The 18331-nt window shown below is 41.1% G+C and overlaps 1 protein-coding gene across 2 annotated transcripts in view; it reads right to left on the bottom strand.

Annotated features, from left to right (window-relative positions):
- The window catches only part of FSD2 (fibronectin type III and SPRY domain containing 2), a 49674-nt gene that overhangs the window by 29122 nt on the left and 2221 nt on the right, over positions 1–18331 (bottom strand). The window lies entirely within an intron of this gene.

Below are 18331 nucleotides of genomic sequence, written 5' to 3'. Positions count from 1 at the left end.
ACTGAGCAATGACAAGTCACAAAATAATTTCTTTTGCATGTAATATTACCTGTATAAAAACATTTGGAAAATAATTCATCTTTATGAGTAAAAGATTACAAATAAGTAGATGCCATTTTGCCTCTTGATGCCCAAGGCTAGGTAAGCCTCCAGGGAAGTAAGTACTCTTAACGTGTTGTTGGTTAGAATGTACATGGCCCCACCTTTCCAGAGAGAAGATTTGGCAGTATGGATCAAAAGCCTTAAAAACATTTGCACTCTTTTTTTTTCTTTTTAAATGGCTGCACCGGTGGCATATGGAAGTTCCCAGGCCAGGGACTGAATCCAGGCTTGGGCTGCAGCTGTGACCCAAGCCACAGCTCGGCAATGCTGGATCCTTTAGCCCACTTCTCAGGGCCGGGGATCAAACCTGAACCTCTGCAGCAACCCGAATTGCTGCTCAGATTCTTTACTCACTGCACCACGGGGGGAACACCTACACTCTTTAACCTAAGAGTCCTCTTCTAGGACCCTAAGGGAAAAAAAATCTCAAATATGGTGGAAAAAGTTATTTGTATATAAAATGTCCACCACAAAATGTTTTATATTAGCCCCCCAAAATTGTAAAGCCCTGATGATTAGGAGAACGGTTAAGGAAACTGTGATATGTACACTCTATAAAATATAATGTAGCCTTTAAAATATCAGGCAGAGCCAATGATAATTTGGAAAAATTCCAATATGACATTAAGTAAAATAAACTGAATACTCATTATATATAGACTACGATGTCTACTATTTTAATGGAGACACATAAAATCTAGAAAGAAATAATAAGTATCAGTAAATACATTATTAGTATTTATACTAATATAACACTTGCCCTGTGCTTTTTCTGTGATAAGCAGTTTATATACTTTCTTCTCTGGGTAGGCGCTGCTATTATTCCCATTTTACAGATGAGGATACAGAGGCTCAGAGACAGTATCTTGTACAAGGCCATGTGGCTGGTAAGTTGTTGAACTGGGATTTGAACCTTAGTGTGTGTGGTGGCCGTGAGACTGTGCCTCGCAGATACCCAAGGAAGGGAGGCATAACTGGCCAGGGGGTTCGGCTGCACTCTGAAAGCCACTGTCAGCTTTGCCTGGAGGATGTGCTTCCCGTGGGCATTTCCCATCAACGACAAAGTGTAGCAGGGACACTAGGGCAGATTCATTTCTGACTGACACCAAACTACTCCGACGCCAGATTTTCCAAACCTTTCTTAGAATACGTGGCAGTCTAGGATGATTGCTCCAAACCTTCCTTCCTTTTCTCCTTTGCTCAGGGTCAGACTTGCATCATGGTGTGACAGCTCTCTCAGCCTTTCCCTTCTTCCTCTCCTTTTTATCTTACACAAGTGTCTCTCCTAATAAAATTACTGCATATCTAATTCCATTTGGTACCTGTTTCTTGGAGCACCTTAGCAGTCTATTGGACTACTAAATCCTGGCTTGCCTCTTGGCACAGAACTGCCATTATATTATTTTTTTGTATAATTTTACTGATGCATAAGGCATGTTACACACAATTCACTTGTTTAAAATGTATAATTCAATAGTGTTCAATATAGTTACGAAAATGAGCTGTGATCACCACAATCAATTTTAGACAGTCATTTTCATCACCTCAAAAAGAAACTCTGCATCTGTTAGCTATCACCACCCACATTCTCTCTTTTCTACAAGCTCTAAGGCACTACTAATCTATTTTCTGTCTCTACTGAGTTTCCTGTTTGGACATTTCCTATAAGGGAAATTGTATGATATGTGGTCTTTCGTGACTGGCTTTGTTCTTAGCCAGTGTTTTCAGGGTTCATACAGGTTGTAGCATATGTCAGTACTTCATTTCTTCTTAGGGCTGAATAATACTTCATTGCAGGGACAATTCATATTTTGTTTATCCATTTATCAATTGATTTGTATTGTTTTCCACTTCGTTTGGGTTGATTTCACCCTTTGGCCATTATAAATAATGTTGTTAAAATATTTGTATACATATATATTTCATCTCTCTTGGGTATATACCTAGGAGTGGGATTTCTGGGTCAAATGATAACTCTGTGGTTAACACTTGCTGGGGTATAACTTTCTGAGGAATTGCCAAATTGTTTCCCAAAGTGGCTGTACCATTTAATATTCCTACCAGCATTGTATAAAGGCTCTGATTTCTCCACATCCCTGTCAATACTTGTTATCATATGATTTTAAAATTATAGGCATACTAGTAGATATGAAATGGTATCTGTCTCATTGTTTTTGTTTTTGTTTTTGTTTTGTTTTTAGGGATGCACCCATGGTATATGGATGTTCTTAGGCTAGGGGCTGAATGGGCGCTGCAGCTGCCAGCCTTGCCACAGCCACAGCAATGCCAGATATGAGCCACGTCTGCAACCGGCACCACAGCTCACGGCAACACCAGATCCTTAACCCACTGAGTGGAGCCAGGGATCAAACCTGTATCCTCATGGATCCTAGTTGGGTTTGTTACTGCTAAGCCACAATGGGAACTCCTCATTGTAGTTTCAATTTGCGTTTCCCTGATGAACAATTATGTCAGGTACTTTTTTCATGTATTTATTGGCCATTTAAATATCTTCTTTTGAAAAATGTCTGTTCACATACTTTCAGTTGGGTTATTTGTAAGATTTCTTTATGCATTATAATGGAGACTAGTCCATTATCAAATAAATGATTTGCAAATATTTTTCCCATACTATAGGTTGTCTTTTCACTTTCTTTTTCTCTCTTTATGGCTGCACCTACTGCATATGGAAGTTCCCAGGCTAAGGGTCAAAATGGAGCTGCAGCTGCAGGCCTGCACCACAGCCACAGCAACACCACAGGTTGCAGCAATACCAGATCCTTAACCCACTGAACAAGGCCAGGGATTGAACCCGAATCCTCATGGAGACTATGTCAGGGTCTTAACCTGCTGAGCCACAATGGGAACTCCTGTCTTTTCACTTTAATGATGATGTCCCATGAAGCACATTTTTAATTTTGATAAAATATGATTTACCTATGTTTTCTTTTATTGCTTATACTTTTGGTGTCATATTTAAGAATCCATTGCCAACACTAAGTTTAAACCATCCTTGCATTCCTGGGATAAAGCCCACTTTGTCATGATGTAAAATTTTTTTATATGCTACTGGATTCAGTAACATACAGTGTCAGTAGACAACAAATACATTGTCTCAGCCTAAAAACTACTTTTTCCCCTTTTGCTATCATTCTCTCCTTCCTTTTTCTTCACATTTGGGCTTCTCCAAAGGGTAGCAGTTAAACTACTGATGTTCAGACGGCATATGTACACAAAGACTTTGGAAGGGATACATGGCCATGAACAATTTTAAGAGTATCAGTTTCCAGGAGTTCCCGTTGTTGTTCAGTGGAAATGAAACTGACTAGTATCCATGAGAATATGAGTTCAATCCCTGGCCTCTCTCAGAGGGTTAAGGATCTGGCATCAGTCTAAGCTAAGGTGTAGGTGGCAGATGTGGCTCGGATCTGGTGTTGCTATGGTTGTGGTGTTGGCTGGTGTCTGTGGTTCAAATTCAACCCCTAACCTGGGAATCTCCATATGCTGCAGGTGTGGCCCTTAAAAAAAAAGAGAGAGAGAGAGAAAGAGAAACAAGAAATATAGTAGGGATTCCTAGGGGATTCAAGGGACCAATTGCATTAAGACAGGGTATGGAGAGGCCTAGATTCTGCTTGCCAACTGGAGGTTTGTCTGAATTGAGGCATCAACATCAGCAGGCTGCAAAGCTACACAGCCTCAGCCTGGGCGGACAGAAAAGGCTGGTTCAAAAAGAACATCCTTCCAAAGAGTAACAGTAACAAAAAGAGAATGAGTTTTAGAGGAACACAAAGCAGACACTGTTTACAAAACAACATCATACACCATTTAGGAAACATAAATAAGTAGTAAAAGAATAAATACGTCATAAAAAAAAGAGTATCAGGGAGTTCTGCGCAGCAGAAACGAATCCGACTAGGAACCATTAGGTTGTAGGTTCGATCCCTGGCCTTGCTCAGTGGGTTAAGGATCTGGCGTTGCTGTGAGCTGTGGTGTAGGTTGCAGGTGTGGCTCAGATCTGGTGTTGCTGTGGCTCTGGCGTAAGACGGCGGCAACAGCTCCAACTAGACCCCTAGCCTGGGAACCTCCATATGCAACGAGTGCAGCCCTAAAAAGACAAAAAGACAAAAAAAAAAAAAAAAAGAGAATATCAGTTCCCAAATGCCCAGATGCCCAACATAATATTTAATCTTTCTCAGAGCTTCCATACCTGGAAATAAGCCAGCAGTTGAAGGTTTCTGCGTGTTATCTTTTCACAATAGCCCTTTTTTTTCTTTATTGAAAAAGTAAAACTATACCTCTCACTCATCCTGAATATTCCATTGCACTGTAAGATTTCATTGCTTTGGAATTATAAAACCTCCAGTGGGCTAAATGAAAGGACAATCTGAAGTACTGGTATCAATGTTGAGAGAGCGAATGACATTAATGAATAGGTAAGAAAATTTATTGTAAGCTGAGTGGTTTCCAATTCTTTGCTTTCAACAAAAATTGAAGGAAAATTTAATCAAGCATTAGCTGACACATGATAAAAATGATTTTTCATGGTATGTTACTATGTAATTTTTATATACATTTCGGAAAGAGTTTAAAGAATTGAGTGACACTGCTATAACAAAGCAGCCTCCATTTCCATCTACTTAAGTAAGTAAACAATATTGCAAAGTGCTTACATTTACGAAATGAAAAGCAGAAAGACAATTGACACTAATTCCTATTGCACTTGAGAATATGTCATTTTCATCCATGGATGCATGAATTAACTTCTTAAAAAGGAAAAGGAAAAGCCCCAACCACCTTATCAAGAAATGTACTTCCATTTTACTTTTTTTTAAAAGAACTATTTAATCAAAATTTGCAGTATATTATATCATTCTGCTTACAGGTGACTAAAAACTGTATTGATAAATTAATGGAGAAGAAAAAAAGAGGTTATTGAAAAAGTAAAACTATACCTCTCACTCATCCTGAATATTCCATTGCACTGTAAGATTTCATTGTTTTGGAATTATAGAACCTCCAGTGGGCTAAATGAAAGGACTACTATATGACCCAGGCAAGAATGTACAATGGTAAAAAGACAGTCTCTTCAATAAGTGGTGCTGGGAAAACTGGTCAGCTACATGTAAAAGAGGGAAATTAGAACATTTTCTAACACCATACACAAAAATTAACTCAAAAGGGATTAAAGACTTAAATGTACAGCAAGATACTGTGAAACTCCTAGAGGTAAACATAGGCAGAACACTCAGCAATAAACTGCAGCAATATCTGTTTTGATCTGCCTCCTAGAGTAACAAAAATAAATAAAAGGGATCTAATTAAACAAGAGAAGCAGCAAAGGAACCCATTAAAAAACTGAAAATACAACCCATAGAATGGGAAAAAATCTTTGCAAACAAAGCAACTGACAAGGGATTAATCTCCAAAATATACAAACCTCTCATGCAGCTTTTTATCAAAAAACAAACAATACGATCACAACATAGTCAGAAGATCCAAACAGACATTTCTTCAGAGACAGACATTTGGCCAAAAAGCACATAAAAAGTTGCCCAACATCGCTAATTATTAGATAAAAGCAAATCAAAACTACAATGAAGTATCACCTCACTCAAGTCAGAATGGCCATCATCAAAAAGTCTACAATTAATAAACACTGGAGAGGGTGTGGAGAAAAGAGAACCCTTCAACACTGTTGGTGAGAATGTAAATTGATGCAACCACTATGGAAAACAATATGGAGTCTTCTCAAAAAATTAAATATAGGACTACTATAAGACCCAGCAATCCCACTCCTGGCAGACATGTGGAGAAAACCATAATTTGAAAAGGTACAAGCACCCCAATGTTCATAGCAGCGCTATTCACTGTTTTTTTGGTTTTTTTTTGTCTTTTTAGGGCCGCACCCATGGCATATGGAGGTTTCCAGGCTAGAGGTCGAATCAGAGCTGTAGCTGCTGGCCTACACCAGAACCACAGCAACACAGGATCCGAGTCTCACCTGTGACCTACAACACAGCTCACAGATCCTTAACTCACTGAGTGAGGTCAGGGATCGTACCCATGTCATCATGGATGCTAGTTGGGTTTGTTAACCACTGAGCCAAGATGGGAACTCCCATAGCAGTGCTATTTATAATAGCCATGACATGGAAGCAACCTAACAGAGGAATGAATAAAGAAGGTGTGGTACATATACACAATGGAATATTACTTAGCCATAAAAAAGCACAAAATAATTCCATTTGCAGCAACATGGAGGGATCTAGAGATTATCATACTAAGTGAAGTCAGACAGAGGAAGACAAATATCACTGATGTCACTTATATGGAGAATCTAATAAAAATGATACAAAAGAATATATATATATATATATACACACACATACACACACACACACACGTGTGTGTGTATATATATATTTGCTTTTTAGGGCTGCACCTGCAGCACATGGGAGTCCCTAGGCTAGGGGTCAAATCAGAGCTGCAGCTGCCGGCCTACACCACAGCCACAGCAACTCTGGATCCGAGTTGCGTCTGCTACCTACACCACACCTCATGGCAATGCTGGATCCTCAACCCACTGAACGAGGCCAGGGAGTGAACCTGCATCCTCATGGATACTGGTCAGGTTCATTACCTGTGAGCCACGATGGGAACTCCCTATTTATAAAACAGAAACAAACACAGATTTCAAAATCAAACTCATGGTTACCAAAGGGGAAACTGTGAGGCAGGAGGAATAAATTGGGAGGATAGCATTAGCACATACACACTACTAAATATAAAATAGATAACAAGGAACTACTGTATAGCACAGGCGGTCAACTTCTGTAATAACCTACATGGGAATAAAGAATGGATATGTGTGTATGTATAATGCATTCATTTTGCTGTACACATGAAACTAACACAACATTGTAAATAAACTACACTCCAATAAAATTTAAAAAGAGGTTATTATTTTGAAATTTCCAATTGTAAGAAAATAAGAAAGCATTTAAATCTCAGGTCATAGATGTGCATTTTTTGTAGAGAAACAGAGATGATCAATAAAAGACTTTCCAAGCATAGAGAAATAATACATTAGGAAAAAATTCCTCTGAAAAGTGAAATGGAAATACAAGCTCAAGAGGAAAAAGAACAGTGTAAAATTTCTGATGTTTTAGAAGAGTTCTTGCATTTTTAAAGATAGCTGAGGAAGGATAACAAATTGCCAGAGTATTTAAGACTCCACTGAATATATTTAAAAAGGGCTATAAAATAGTTTTATTTGAGTGGGAAATATTTATAATAGGCCACAAAGGATATCTTTTGCAACCATTTACACTTTAAAAAGAATAGCTTTATTAAGATAGTTAACATACTATAGGGTTTACCCTTTTAAAGTCTACAGTTTAGTAGTTCCCATCATGGCTCAGTGGTTGACGAATCCGACTAGGAACCATGAGGTTGCAGGTTCAATCCCTGGCCTTGCTCAGCGGGTTAAGGATCCGGTGTTGCCATGAGCTGTGGTGTAGGTTGCAGATGTGGCTCGGATCTGACGTTGCTGTGGCTGTGGTGTAGGCCAGCGGCTACAGCTCTGATTCGACCCCTAGCATGGGAACCTCCATATGCCGCGGGAGCGGCCCAAGAAATGGCAAAAAGATAAAAAAAAAACAAATAAAGTTTACAATTTAGTATTTTTAGTATATTTAAGAATTGTCCATCCAGCACCACTAATTCCAGAACACTTTCATCACCCAGTCCTTCAGTGCCCAATAACCACTAATCTACTTTTTGTCTCCATGCATTTGCCTATTCTGGATATTTCACGTAAATGGAATCCTATAATACATGACCTTTGGTGTTCGGATCTTTTCATTGAACATAATGTTTTCAGGGTTCATCCACATTGTACAGTGTATTCTTTTAATACCTGAATAGTATTCCAATATAGGAATATACCATATTTTGTTTATCCATTCATCAATTGATAGATACCTGTGTTGTTTCCACTTTTTGGCTACAATGAATAATGTTGCTATTAATAGTCATGTACAGGGTTTTGTATGGACATAACATTTTCATTTCTCTTGGGCATATTTGGCGGATTGAAATTGCTGGGTAATATGGAAATTCTATGATTAACCTTTTGAGAAACTGCCAAACTCCTCCAAAGTGGCTGTACCATTTTTGCCTTCTTATCATCAGTGTATGTGGGTTCCAGTTTCTCCATGTCCTCATCAGCACTTGTTTAATCTATCTTTTGGAGTGCAGCCATCCTAGAGAACATAAAGTGGTATCTCAACGTGGCTTTGATTGGCATTTCCCAGGCGGCTCATCATTGGCACACACTGGCATTTGTATATCTTCTTTGGAGAAATGGCTATTCCAATCCACTGTCCACTGTGATGGTTAATTTTATGTGTTAACTTGGCTGGGCCACCATGTCCAGACATTTGGTCAAACATTATACTGAATGTTTCTGGGAGGGTGTGTTTTGGATGAGGTTGATATTTATATTGGTGGACTTTGAGTAAATCAGATTGCTCTCTAAAATGTGATGGACTTCTAATCCATCAAAGGCTGACCGCCCCCCCCCACCCCCAATCAAGAGGGAATTCCTTCAGCAGACAAGCTTGACTTAAACTGCAACTTTGGCTCTTCCCTGGGCTCCAGCCTTCTAGACCCCCCTGAGACTCCATATTTGCCAGGTTCAGTTTCTCTGAGGAAGCATGACTAATACACCTATTTTAAACATTTTGTTTTAAATGGCTGTCCTGTAGCATATGGAAGTTCCTGGGCCAGGGATTGAATCTGAGCCACAGTTGTGACTACAGCTATAGCAATGCCAGATCCTTTAACCCACTGCGCAGAGCCAGGGATCGAAACCACCCCTCTGCGATGACCCACTGCAGTCTGGTTCTTAATACACTGTGCCACAGCAGTAACTCCCATCTATTTTATAAATTAGGTTATTTGTCTATTTTGGAGGGATTCCAGATAATTTTTATTTTTTCTTATTTGTATTTTCTAAAGTTTCTCCATAAACATATATGTGTGTGTGTTTATACACACACACACATACGTACTTTTAAAAAATTATTGAAATATAGTTGACAAACAATATTATATGTTTCAGGGGTACTACATAGTGATTCGACATTTGAATACACTACGCTGTGATCACCACTATAAGTCAGTCTAGTAACCATCTGTCCCCATACAAAGTTATTACAATATGACTGACCATATTCCTTATGCTGTATATTAAATCCTTGTGTCTTATTTATGTTAGAACTGGAGGTTTGTATCTCTTAACCCACTTCAGCTATTTCACCCACACCACCCCTGCCCTTCTGCAACTACCTGTTTGTCTTCTTTATCTATGAATCTGTTTTCATTTTGTTTCGTCTTCTTGTTTTAGACTCCATATAAAAGTAAGATCATAGGATGTTTGTCTTTCTGTCTGACTTATTTCACTTAGCATAATACCCCTAGAGCCATCCATGTTGTCATAAATGGCAAGATTTCAAATTTTTATGGCTGAGTAAATACTTCATTCTATATATAAACCTTCCAATCCATGAGCACAGTACATCTCCCATCTGTTTGTATCATCTTCAATTTATTTATTGTTAGTTATTAAGAGTTCTTTGTAAATTCTGGATACAAATTCTTTATTAGCACTTGTATGGGGTTGCATATGGAGTTCCTGGGCCAGGAATCAGATCCGTGCTACAGTTGCAACCTATACCACAGCTGAAGTGATACGGGATTCTTAACCCACTGGGCTGGGCCAGGGATTGAACCTGAGTCCCAGGGCTCCAGAAATGCCACCAATCCTGTTGTGCTACAACAGGAACTCCATCTTGACGGTGTCCTTTGAAACATTAAAGTTTTTAATTTAGATGCAGCCAATTTATTAATTTTTTCTTCTTAGCTCTTGTTTCTGGTATCATATCTGAGAAACCAGTGCCTAATCCAAGGTTATCTAAACTCTTTTTTGCTTTTTTTAATGCCACACCTGCGGCATATGGAAATTCCCAGGCTAGGGGTCGAATTGGAGCTGCAGATGCCAGCCTACGCTCTCTATAGCAACACCAGATCCCAGCCGCATCTGCGACCTGCACCAACAGCTCATGGCAATGCCAGATCCTTAACCCACTGAGCGAGGTCAGGGATCGAAACCGCATCCTTACGTATACTAGTTGGATTCATTTCTGCTACATCTCAACAGGAAATCCCAGTCATTTAAACTTTTGATAAAAAAATTGTTTAGATAACAGAAATATTACAAGGGAGTTTACAAGCAAAAAGCTTTGTTTATGGACCTCTGATTTATAAACAAGAAGATGACTATTTTTCCTTAAAGAAGCAGGTTTTCTTTTTTTTTTTTCATTTAACTGTACAAATCACAAACAGGTACGGTTGATGTCCAAATATTGACCTAAATTTCCATATACCAGAATTGTTGTACCACAATAACAACATATTCCTACATAAAACCAGGAATTGTGTGAGCTGCTTATCTTGTTCCCTAATATCATTTAAAAATAACTTCACTGAATTATAATTATACACTATAAAAATTCACTTGTTTTAAGTGCACAATTCAGTGACTTTTAGTGAATTCCTCTAATTGTGCAACAATCACTACAATCCAGTTCCTAATGCCACCCTGAAAAAAAAACTATAGTAGGAGTTCCTGCTGTGGTACAGTGGGTTAAGGATCTGGCATTGCTCTAGCTGTGGTGTAGGTCTCAGCTGTGGTCCTGGCCTGGGAACGTCCATATGCCACAGATGTGGCCAAAACAGAAAAAAAAATTGTAGTAAACCTAATGCCTTTTTTTAAAAAAGTAATATTGCTAAAATCTTTCAACATAGCACATATGCAATAAGGCCTTGAGGAAAAGAACAAAAGCAAAAACATTTTTAAAGATACAGTTTCGCATTCTCCCCCCTCCAGCCATAACTTTTATGATCCATACAGCTTCCCTTAATTTCCAATTATGGGGTGAAAGCCAGCAGCCAGCCATTTGTCTAAGCACTTGTTGAGCAGTCAGTTTCAGGGAGTGGTTGCCCCTGTGGACTTTGCTCGTCTTTCTGCAAGGAGGGACTTTGTGACCTTCGTTGACAGTCTATCCTTTCAATACCTTCAAGCTTCAAAAGCTAAAGCTATATTTTTTAAAAAGTGCCAATTCATTTTTCTTTCCACTATTACCACTTTTCATTGCCTTTTATTATTTATTTATTTATTTATTTTATTTTCCCACTGTACAGCAAGGGGGTCAGGTTATCCTTACATGTATACATTACAATTACATTTTTTCCCCCACCCTTTGTTCTGTTGCAACATGAGTATCTAGACATAGTTCTCAATGCTATTCAGCAGGATCTCCTTGTAAATCTATTCTAAGTTGTGTCTGATTTAATGAATAATTTTTTACTTTTATTTATTTATTTATGTTTTGCTTTTTAGGACTGCACCTACAGCACATGGAGGTTCCTAGGCTAGGGGTCGAATCAGAGCTATAGCTGCCAGCCTATGCCACAGTCACAGCAACACAGGATATGAGCTGCATCTGTAACCTACAACATGGCTCACAGCCACGCCGGATCCTTAACCCACTAAGCGAGGCCAGGGATCGAACCTGAGTCCTCCTGGATACTAGTCAAATTCTTAACCCGCTTAGCCACAACAGGAACTCTTCATCGCCTTTAAATATATTTTTTTCTGATGGCCTAATTGTGAAAGCCATGGACACTGCCCCGTGCTCTTTTGACTGCTCTGTGTCATCGGATCCTATTCACCCTCCCTTCTCCCTTGGCTCAGCTGTGATCTCCTCCCAGGCCACTGCCTGCTGGAATCTGTGCTGAGTCCCTCTGCTCAGCTGCTCCTCACCCATTGGCCCTCCCCAAGCCTCCATCTCATTCCTCCTCTCACTCTCCACCTGCTCCAAGTGATCTCGGCGCCTCTGTGACAGCTTTCACACCATCCCTGCCCTGAAAATGGCTCCAAACCCTTGTCTCTGGCCCTAACTGCTCCCCAAGCAGGGGCAGAGCTCACGAGCAGCAACTTCTTTCCTGAACACCCCCAGTCACCTCAAACTCAACACCTCCAGATGTTGTTGCCTCTTCTTTCTACTCTAATGCGTGGTGTGACATCCACTCTGCCTCCCAAGCCACGAACCTGTAGTCTACACTAGAAGATGCCTGGAGATCCAGCTGGCTTGGCAGAGGTGTTGAGAACCCACTTTCTTCAGCCTCCCTGCACTTTAGTGCCCAAGTTCATGGGGTCCTGACCTGATGATCTGGGTCCCAGTCCCCTTCCTGGACATTCCTACTATAGGCCTTCAGTTTCATCCTTGTTTCTCTGCCTCTGTCTGTAGAGATCAAGGATCACTCAACTTTTCTTCCCATGCCCTTAGGGAAAAGAACTCGGCCATGCATCCAAGGCTGGTCAGAGAAGACTCTTTGCCCTGTTGGCTCAGACCTCCCTCCTTACTCCAGAGACCGCCAGCCAGGCTCCTCTAGCTGCCTGCCCCCATGCACTCTGAGTTCTGTCCTGTGAGCCACAAGGAAAGGCTAAGGGTGATGATGAGCAGAGAAGAGAATGGAATAGTCCCCAGGAGGCCCCATTTTAGGAAGATTTAACCCAAGAACAGGAGGTTCTGCATCCCAGTAGATCTCGTACAGTCCTTACCTTGGAGGGTTCCCCAGCTACATCCCTTCTTCTGGGGCTCTGCACCAAAGATCACTCCCACAGTTTAATGATGGCCATGACCCTCCTTGGAAGTCCCTCAAACATCCCTCAGTGGCTCTTGCTGATGGCAACACAAAAGCAAAAGAACTGAATAGCCTCTGGCCATGGTGGGGACAACGAGGATGTGGCCACAGAGACTTGCCTGCTGAGCCCCTGGGCATCTTCTCTCTTCTTTCTCTCTCACTCTGCAGTTCCCAGGGTCTGCTGTTTTTCCATTTCCTCTGTGAGCACCACACAGAGAGGCAGACTTCCAACAGGAATTAGGGGACAAAGATGCTGCTATCCTAACCCCATACCACACGTGCAACTGGCTTACGCGGTTTGGATCCCCATGAGGAAATCTGACTCCTGAGACTCCAAGATTGGGGGGAAAATCATGCTTGGGATTCATAAAAGCTTCAGTCTCATTCCCTAGTGCTCTAAAACTCTTCATATGGAAGAGCATGGTAAACGTCACTTCTGTCATGTCTCCTGAGGTTAAGTACGATGACTGCTCAGGACTGATGCACAAAATACTAGCTCCACTGTGTCCTGGACCACCATGGGGTCCATGGACACCTGGGCCACGTCCCAGAGGAGGGAGGGATGAAGGAAGATCACTCCCAGAGGCAGCATCACAAAAAGGCAAAGCTCTGGTGCTTTGCCTCCCCAGTATCCAGGACTTATGAAGATCCTAGAGCCTGGATGTTCTTTGGGGTTACTACCAAGAACACTGCCCACCATTAGACCCTGGCTTGGTGGTCCTGGAATGTCCTCATCGATATAGCCTGTTTTAGGGATGCTTCAAGTGATGTAGGACATATCTCTTCACAATGGGTATGTATCCCAACAAAACGAGGACTGAACTGGACCAAGAAACACCTCTGAGCATGTGTGCAAACACACGCGCGCACACACACACACACACACACAGGATTCCTAAATCTTTCTGGATAGCATGGACATCACCCCTACCTTAGGCCAGATCTCCCCTAAATTGTTGGTCCCCAAGACCAAAGGGGCCATACAACTATAGAAGCACCATGTTGCCTTCTCCCCAATATGGATCCATCCTAGGTTCCCACATCCTTTACTGGTCAACAGAGCAACCAGAACCTACTATCCTAAGCCTACATCTTCTGCTCTCCTGGGTGTCTGATTGTGTAACTAGTCAGAACCACTCTCTTGTAGGAAAGAATGTCTTTTCAATAGATAGTGCTGGGAAAACTGGATAATCATATGCAAAAGAATGAAATCGGACACTTATCTTACACCACTCATCAAAATTAGCTCAAAATGGATTAAAGACTTGAGTGAAAGAACAGAAACCATGAAAGCTCTAGAAGAAAACACAGAAAAAAAGCTCCATATAACACCAAAAGCTTAAGCAACAAAAGCAAAACAAGTGGGACTACAGCAAACTAAAAAGCTTTTGCATGGCAAAAGAAACATTGACTAGAAGGAAAAGGCAACCTATTGAATGGGAGAAAGTATTTGCACACCATCTATATGATAAGGGGTTAATATTCAAAATGTATAAGGAACTCATGCAACCCAATAGCAAAAAAATCTGATTTAAAAGTGGGCACGCAAAGCAATCCTGAGAAACAAAAACCAAGCAGGAGGCATAACTCTCCCAGACTTCAAGAAATACTACAAAGCCACAGTCATCAAAACAGTGTGGTACTGGTATCAAAACAGACAGACAGACCAATGGAACAGAACAGAGAATCTGGAAATAAACCCTGACACCTATGGTCAATTAATCTTTGACAAGGGAGGCAAGAACATAAAATGGGAAAAGGAAAGTCTATTCAGCAAGCATTGCTGGGAAACCTGGACAGCTGCATGCAAAGCAATGAAACTAGAACACACCCTCACACCATGCACAAAAATAAACTCCAAATGGCTGAAAGACTTAAATATACGACAGGACACCATCAAACTCCTAGAAGAAAACATAGGCAAAACACTCTCGGACATCAACATCATGAATATTTTCTCAGGTCAGTCTCCCAAAGCAATAGAAATTAGAGCAAAAATAAACCCGTGGGATCTCATCAAACTGAAAAGCTTTTGCACAGCAAAGGAAACCAAAAAGAAAACAAAAAGACAACTTACAGAATGGGAGAAAATAGTTTCAAATGATGCAACAGACAAGGGCTTAATCTCTAGAATATATAAGCAACTTATACAACTCAACAGCAAAAAAACCAATCAATCAATGGGAAAATGGGCAAAAGACCTGAATAGACATTTCTCCAAAGAAGATATACAGATGGCCAACAAACACATGAAAAAATGCTCAACATCGCTGATTATAAGAGAAATGCAAATCAAAACTACCATGAGATACCACCTCACACCAGTCAGAATGGCCATCATTAATAAATCCACAAATAACAAGTGCTGGAGGGGCTGTGGAGAAAAGGGAACCCTCCTGCACTGCTGGTGGGAATGTAAACTGGTACAGCCACTATGGAGAACAGTTTGCAGATACCTTAGAAATCTATAGAACTTCCATATGACCCTGCAATCCCACTCTTGGGCATCTATCCGGACAAAGCTCTACTTAAAAGAGACACATGCACCCGCATGTTCATTGCAGCCCTATTCACAATAGCCAGGACATGGAAACAAGCCAAATGTCCATCGACAGATGATTGGATTCGGAAGATTTGGTATATATACACAATGGAATACTACTCAGCCATAAAAAAGGATGACATAATGCCATTTGCAGCAACATGGATGGAACTAGAGAATCTCATACTGAGTGAAATGAGCCAGAAAGACAAAGACAAATACCATATGATATCACTTATAACTGGAATCTAATATCCAGCACAAATGAACATCTCCTCAGAAAAGAAAATCATGGACTTGGAGAAGAGACTTGTGGTTGCCTGATGGGAGGGGGAGGGAGTGGGAGGGATCGGGAGCTTGGGCTTATCAGACACAACCTAGAATAGATTTACAAGGAGATCCTGCTGAATAGCATTGAGAACTATGTCTAGATACTCATGTTGCAACAGAAGAAAGGGTGGGGGAAAAAACTGTAACTGCAATGTATACATGTAAGGATAACCTGACCCCCTTGCTGTACAGAGGGAAAATAAAAAAAAAAAATGGTTAAAAGTGGGCACGAGTTCCCATCATGGCTCAGCAGTTAATGAATCTGACTAGCATCCATGAGGACACAGGTTCAATCCCTAGCCTTGCTCAGTGGGTTAAGGATCTGCCATTGCTGTGAACTGTGCTGTAGGTTGCAGACACAGCTCGGATCTGGTGTTGCTGTGGCTATGGCATAGGCCAGAGGCTACAGCTCTGATTTAACCCCTAGCCTGGGCATCTCCATATGCCACAAGTTTGGCCCTAAAAAGCAGAAAAAAAAAAAAAGACAGACCTGAATAGACACTTTTTTTTTCTAAATAAGACATGCAGATGGCCAATTAGTGTATGAAAAGATGCTCAACATCACTAACTTGGGAAATGCAAATCAAATGCACAATGAACTATCATCTCACACCTTTAGCATGGCTATTATAAAAAAGATAAGCGATAACAAACGTTGACAGGGATGTGGGAAAAGGGGAACTCTTGTTCACTGCTGCTAGGAATGTACACTCATGTAGCCACTACAGAAAACATTATGGCGATTCCTCAAAAAATCATAAATAGGAAGTTCCTGATGTGGCTTAGTGGCAACAAGCCTGACTGTTATCCATGAGGATGCGGGGTTGATCCCTGGCCTCATCCATTGGGTTAAAAGATCTGGCATTGGAGAACAGACTTATGGTTGCCAAGGGGGAAAGGGAGGAGGAAGGAATGTGATAGACTGGGAATCTGGGGTTAATAGATGCCAACTATAGCCTTTGGAATTATAAGCACTGAGATCCTGCTGTACAGCACTGGGAACTATATCTAGTCACTTTATGATGGAGCATGATGGAGGATAATGTGAGAAAAAGAATGTATATATGTATGTGTGACTGGGTCATTTTGCTGTACAGTAGAAAACTGAGAGAACACTGTAAACCAGCTATAATGGAAAAAATAAAAATCATAAAAAAAAAAAGATCTGGCACTGCCATGAGCTGTGGTGTAGGTCGCAGATACGGCTTGGATCTGGCGTTGTTGTGGCTATGGTTGTGGTATAGGCCAGAAGCTTTGACTCCCATCTACCCCTAGCCTGGAAACTTCCATATACTGTAGGTGCAGCCCTAAAAAGAAAAAAAAAATTATAAACAGAATTGTCAGATGATCCAACAATCCCACTTCTGGGGTATATACCTAAAGGAAATGAAATCATTATCTTGAAGAGATACGTGCATTCCTATGTTCATTGCAGCATTATTCACAACAGCCAAGACATGTCTCTCAATGGATGGAACAGATAAGGAAACACAGACATAATGGAATACCATTTGGTCATAAAAGAAATAAATCCTGCCATTTCCAACAACATAGATGGACTTTGAGAGCATCATGCTAGGTGAGATGAGTCAGAGAAAGGCAAACGCTGTGTGATCTCCCTTAGGTGTGGAATCTGAAAAAGCTGAACTCATAGAAACAGAGAATAAATTGGTAGTTTCCAGGGACCGGGGATTGAGGGAAATGGGGAGATGATGGCCAAAGGATAACGACTTCTAGTTATGTGATGAGTAAGTTCTGGGGATCTATACATACAGCATGATGATGATAGTTAAGAACCCTATATTATGCCCTTGAGAGTAGCTAAGAGAGTAGCTCTTAAATGTTCTCACTATACGCATAACCCAAAGGTCATTCATTGTGTGAGGTGATGGGGCTGTAAGTAACTTTATTGTGGTAATCATTGCACAATACATATGTGCATCTCATCATCGCATTGTGCACCCTAATCTTACAGGTTTTTTTTTTTTTTCTCTTTTGGTCAATTACATCTCAAGAAAGCTGGTGGGAAAAGAATAACTCCATTGCATAGAAACAATGACTTACACTAACATGTGCTTTGGCGTGGCATCACGGAGGTGGGGGAGGGGTATGGGGTGGAAGGCAATTAGATCTGGAAAAAAAGACGGTCATGATTCCAGGGGCCTCTCTCAGGCCAGCAGCAGCAGCAGCAGCAGCAGCAGGTCTCCTGAGCTTCGGAGTAATTCCCATCTTCACTCCTGGCTGCTGGCTACTGTCTCTGCTCCAGGAGTGTTACAGGCCCCACCTGGTCAGGCCAGAGACTCAGAAGTCCTGATCCAGCTCAGTGTCAGGCAACACGAGTGACCTGGGAAGTCTGCATCTGCACAGAGATCACCTGGGGAAGCCTGAGGTCTTTCTGTGACTCCAGGTGACCCCACCACGTGCCAGGGCTGTGGTGCTGGGCATTGTTCATTGCATTGGCACCGGCTGTTCATGGGCCTGGAGAGGTGGGGGTTCAGGTGGATTCAAGAGAACAGGACTGCCCTGGGTGCCAGAGGCACAATGGACAAGACATGACTTCTGGTGAAGAGGAGACCCCAGGCAAAT

Source organism: Sus scrofa, chromosome 7 (assembly GCF_000003025.6).
Source record: "Sus scrofa isolate TJ Tabasco breed Duroc chromosome 7, Sscrofa11.1, whole genome shotgun sequence".
Classification (NCBI taxonomy): domain Eukaryota; kingdom Metazoa; phylum Chordata; class Mammalia; order Artiodactyla; family Suidae; genus Sus; species Sus scrofa.
This window is presented reverse-complemented; position numbering and strand designations above follow the sequence as displayed.